Raw genomic sequence first — 6,000 nt, forward strand, 5'->3', positions numbered from 1 at the left:
ACTACCACCATACTACTCTTTGTTACAATGAGTGTTAGGATGAGATTATGCAGTACATAGTTTTCCATTTCTCATTTATTACACTTTGCATAAATTCCTCTAGAGTCATCCAAGTTGGTTTAAAACACAGGATTTCCTTCTTTTTTTTTAAGGCTTAGCAATATTCCATCACATAAATTTTGAAATATGTGATTAGATGAGATTTATCAATCATATTCATCTGTTCACATTTAAGTTCTTTTCAAATCTTGACTATTGTGAATAATGCTGCTGTGAACATAAAAGTGTATATATTCATAGGAAGTAGCGATTTAATTAATTTTAGGTATGTATCCAAAAAAGGAGTTCACTGGATCATGAAAGTTCAACTTCTAACTTTAGGACCTTCTCTACTGTTTGATATAACTGCTCTACCGATTGAACTCCCACCAACAGTGTACCAAGTCTCCTTTTCTTCACATTCTGATCAAAACTCGGTTTTTGATGTTTTGATAGTAAGCTGTTTGCTCTGCCTATGACTTCCAGTGCTATGTTGAATAGAATTGGCTACAGTGCCATCCTTAGAAAGGTGGAAATAAAAGTTTTCAATTCCAGGAAGTCATGCCCACCTTAAAGTGATATTCATAACATTATTTTGTCTTTCTTTTGCTTTGGTAGTAGTGTAAAACCCATAAAATAAGTTTGGAAGTGTTCTCCCATCTAAAATATAGATGAGTTTAAGAAAAATTGGAATTAATTCTATCACCAGCCATGCATGGGCTGTGTGTGTCAACTATTGCACATAGTAGCCAAATGAGGGGATAGGTCAGGCATTGCAGGCTCCCTATCAGGGAGTGATCATTGATGCAGGAGTTTCCCTGCCCCCCTCTAGCTCTGCCTAAGATCCCACACAGCACCTGAGATGGATGTGAGTTGCCAAGTTGTCAGTCAATCTGCTGACCACAAGACATCACCAAGATTCCACCATTGAAAACTTACCCCTGCCTCTGATGTCCCCAACTATAAAATAAAGGAAAGGAGGGCTCACACTCTCTTTTCCAGTGCTCTTTCCAGCGTGGGAGCTGACCCTTAAGGTCACAGAGCCATCCTGCCCTTGGTTTAAAAAGCACTTTCTGTGTTGCATGATTCTTCCCTGCTTTCTTAGTTTAATGTTGCAGACAGCTCTCTTAAACCCAGTTCCTCTTGTCTGCATGGGTCGTGGGCAAGATAATTCTTCTTTTTTATTGATTATTTAAAAAATAAATGACAGCCGAATGCATTACAATTCTTATTACACATATACAGCTCAATTTTTCATATCTCAGATTGCATATAAAGTATGTCACTGAAGCCAGATTTAAAGTTAGGTAGTCAGTGTAGTTAGGTAAATCGGGTCTAATATCAAGTGAAATCTAAAATGGAGGCCATGCTGGGAATGACTCAGGGAAAACACAGGACAACTCATGGAATGTTAATGAAGTCCCAAAAAGGCCCTAGGCCAAAGTCCACCTCAAAGAAGTGTTAATGAACAGCCCCCAACAGATTTGGAGATAGCCCATCCCAAAGAAGGGATAATCCCATCCCAAAAGGTGATAATTAGGTCCACCTGTGTCCTAACCCTTCCCCTTTGCATTCCATCACCAAACCTATAAAAAGGGAAACACATTTGCCCAACAACTGGATTCCACCTCTTGGGTCCCCTTCTTCCTCCAGGAGAAGTCTTTTCTGCTGTCCTTTTAATAAACTTCTAATCTCTACTCTGACCTTGCCTTGGCTGTTATTCTTCAACATCGGGAAGCAAGGACTTGTCACCGGTCAACAGCGGTAACATCACCACCAATTTGTGTCTTCATACACATATTTTGGATAATGATGTCCATCACATTCCACCATCTTTGCTAATCCCCTGCTACCTCCCTTTCCCTCCCACCCCTCTGCCCTATCTAGAATTCATCTATTCCTCCCATGCTCCCCCTCCCTACCCCACTATAAGTCAGCCTCCTTATATCAGAGAAAACATTTGGCATTTGGGGGGGATTGGACAACTTCACTTAGCATTATCTTCTCCATTGTCATCCATTTCCTGAAAATGTCATGATTTTGTTCCCTTTTATTGCTGAGTAAAATTCCATTGTATATATATGCAACAAAATGAAATTAAATCCCTATCTCTCACCATGCACAAAGCTCAACTGGAAGTGGATCAAGGACCTAAAAATTAAACCAGAGACTCTCTGTCTAATAGAAGAAAAAGTAGGCCCTAATCTTCATCATGTGGGATTAGGCCCCAACTTCCTTAATAAGACTCCTATAGTACAAGAACTAAAAACAAGAATCAATAAATGGGATGGAATCAAACTAAAAAGTTTCTTCTCAGCAAAACAAACAATCTGTGAAGTGCACAGAGAACCTATATCCTGGGAGAAAAATTTTACCCCTCACACTTCAGATAGAGCATTAATCTCTAGGGTATATAAAGAACTCAAAAAAGACTAAGAGCAAGGACATCCATCAAATGACTGATACAGATTACATCTGCCCTTGTCTCTGTTGCTAGCCATCTCCAGAAATCTCAGATATGCTGAAAATACAGCATCCCTTCATGTTCAAAACACTAGAAAAACTTGGGATAACAGGAACATATTTCAACAGATAATCTTTCTATGTTGTTGTTCTCTATTTTTATTCTGCAGGGTTGCTATGTGTTCTTAATGGAACTCTTGAGCCTTCCCACAGCTATTTTCTTTCATAGATAGCAATCTAATTGTTTATTTTGTTCCCTTATTCCAACTGAAGCCAGAATTAAAGACAAACAGTATAGATAGGTAAATCAGGTCAGATGGGATTTAGGCAGGCCAATTTGGGTCCAGGAATTTGGAAGTCTTCAAATTCCTATCTATATTCTGAGGAATTGAAATGCTAATGCATTAAGAGCAGTTCCTTCACCCTTATCAAGATAACCTGCCTCTATTCCAAATCTATTGCTAAAGTAGCCTGTCCCAGGGATTGTCCCTCCCTATAGGGAGTTGTAAAAGTTGTTAATTAATGCACCCAGGGTCCCTTTTCTGCCTGGATCAACTACCTTGGCCCCTCCAGCCCATCTGCTCTCACCTTTTGGCCATCCCACCAGAGCATCTCCTGGGCATAGTCACATATGCAGGAAGAAAAGAGATAAGGGGAAAGAGAGCAAGGGAACAAAGAAAATCTAGGATATATAAAAGAGACAGAACACCCTCACTTCTTGGGATATCAGGATACCAACTATGGGCCCCTTGCCCCTCCCTGGAGAACTCTGAATTATTCCTTTTAAAATAAACCCTGCTTCATATGCTTGCCTTGGCATGCTTCTCTAATGTTTTACTTCAACATGTAAGGAAGCAAGACTCCTCCCCAATAATTGGCAGTATCACAACTTTCACATAGGAAGAACAAAATAGATAACTGAGATATGATTATTAAAAAGACTTTTTTGTGTGCACGTCACTTGCAAATATTCTCTTTCAATAACCACTTTATGCCAGGCATGGTGGTGCCACCATGCCTGGCATAAAGTGGTTATTGAAAGCTCTGGAGGCTGAGGCAGGAGGATTGAGTTCAAAGCCTGGCTCAACCAAAGTGAGGTGCTTAGCAACTCAGTGACACTTGTCTCTAAATAAAATACAAAATAGGGCTGGGTATGTGACTCAGTGACCCAATGCCCCTGGGTTCAATCCCCAGTACCCCCCCCAAAAAAAAAAAAAAAACACTTTTATTGCATGACTCAGAGACTATTAGTAACTGGCTTATACTTATTTATTGTGGCATAAGAAATTATTTCTAAATCTACAGTGTAAAACAGCAAACATATTTGTGGTTCAGAAATTTGAGAGTGGTTATCTGTATCAGGTTCAGTATCAGCTTCTTTATTGAGGTTTCAGTCAGCTGAATCTGCAATTCTAAAAGGCTAGACTAATGCCAAAGGATCTACTTCTTAGATGGTTCCTTCACATGAATACAGGAAGAGTCCATAGTTCCCTACTATGGGGGACTCTCCATAGATCTTAAGTGTACTCACAACATTACACTGGCTTCCTACAGAGCAAGAGATAAGAGAGGGAGAGACAAAGGACAAAGGGAGATATTGCTAGTTAGTTAGAATCTTTATGACCTCTCCTTAGAAGTCACATGTTTTCATTTCTATTCAGTTTTATTCATTAAAATTAAGTCACTGAATTTACTCCATACACTCGGGGAGAGAAAATTAAGTTTCATTTTGATTGGGAGAAGGTTAAATACATTTCCTACATATCTTAAACCATACCACATGGCTGGACATTGTAGAAATTTGGAACCAAGAATAGTTATATTATTATTATTATTTTTGCCTGAACCATGCTGCTATCCTGTATGGGGGAGAATTATTTTACAGCACATTCTCAATCTTCTTATAAGATCACTTTTCTTATAGGTGTGTAGAAATCTGAGCAACTTAAATGTAAGAATTTGTAAAAGAAAGAAAGAAAGTGGAATTGGAAAACAAACATCATGGTAAAAGAGACAATTGGGCAATACTAGGAATATTTATATATAAAATTAACCCTAGAACATCTTGGAAATTTGAAGACACTTTTCTGGAGACATAGTTCAAATCTGGAAAGAATAGATGCTAAAAAATTGAAGAAATGTTTGAATTTAATGCACAATTACAGTAAAAGGTACTTATTGACTAATGTTTATAATGAACAATAATAAACATTTCACAATTTATATATATATTTTTCATCACAACAATTCATTTACTTTTAGTGTTTCAAACAGAGAACTAGAATTAATGACTTTCTAAGATCATTAGACTTCAATGGTCAAAGCAGCTCTATTTATGCAAGGACTTGTAATAGTACTTGGAAATCATAAAAATATATTTGATATATTCTATGACCTTAACAAAACTATTTTTTCAGAAAGGAGATTTCCTTTTTCCATCTCCAACTTAATTATCTTACTGCCACATTTACTGTTTTTTGCCTTCAGAACAAGCAGGAAACCTTTTGTATCCTTTCCTGATGTGGTTCCAGTGATATTATATTTTTCTCAGTTTTTTTTTAATATTGTATTTTGTCATTTTTTTTCAGCATATTTTCAAGAATGATGTAGTATGTTTTCTCTGTTCGTTTAGGAATGATATTTAAAAACAGCAAGAATAAATTCATTTATAAAAACATTTTGTAGCTATAGATAATTCTATTTTAAAAGAGAATTAGCATGAAATCCCTTTTAGCATTAGTATGAAACAAACATTGCCAAACCTGTGGTCAATGAAAATATTTTTTAGTGTGATGTTTTGATATTCAATGTATTTCTTTGCCATTTTTCTCACATAGTTTATTAGTGTTAAAATAACTGACTTTGATCATTTTAAAAAGTATCATCCCAAAGCAAACAAAATCAATTTCTTTTCAAAGTTCATGTTTGAAGGAAAATCTACAAAGCATTTCAATGAGCAAACAAGATGTCTTAGGTCAGGTTTCTCAAAAGCCACAATTTGAATTTCAGACTTGCCTGTGGGAAATTTATAGAGGAGTTTCATGAGTTCCAAACTTGGCAAGAGATGATGAGGAACTGGGCAAATTTGAGCAAGGATCTATTTGAATGATAGCCAGGACTGGTCCTATGAGAAGCACTGGCCAAAGGATGATCTACAGAAATGCCCTAAAATGAAGAAAAGTACCTGGACTTTGTACCCCTCACTGACTCATCACTGGATCTGAATTTCTGCCATGGAGAGGGGATAACATTGGATGAGGCAGGCTCCTTTTTCTGAGTCAGTTCACCTTGAATACTACTGTCTGGATTGCAGAGAAGTGAGTGCATCTGGCTGGTGTACCAAGAAACATGGAATTCCATTATGTTGTGTCACTTAGATCAATTTGTCACATATTATAAATGTGTCTCCTCTAGAAAGAACTCCTCTAGGATTCTAGTTAATTTTCTTTTCTTTATTTTATTTTTTTTATGTGTGTGTGTGTGTGTGTGTGTGTGTGT

The sequence above is a fragment of the Urocitellus parryii genome, chromosome 13, assembly GCF_045843805.1.
Source record: "Urocitellus parryii isolate mUroPar1 chromosome 13, mUroPar1.hap1, whole genome shotgun sequence".
NCBI lineage: Eukaryota > Metazoa > Chordata > Mammalia > Rodentia > Sciuridae > Urocitellus > Urocitellus parryii.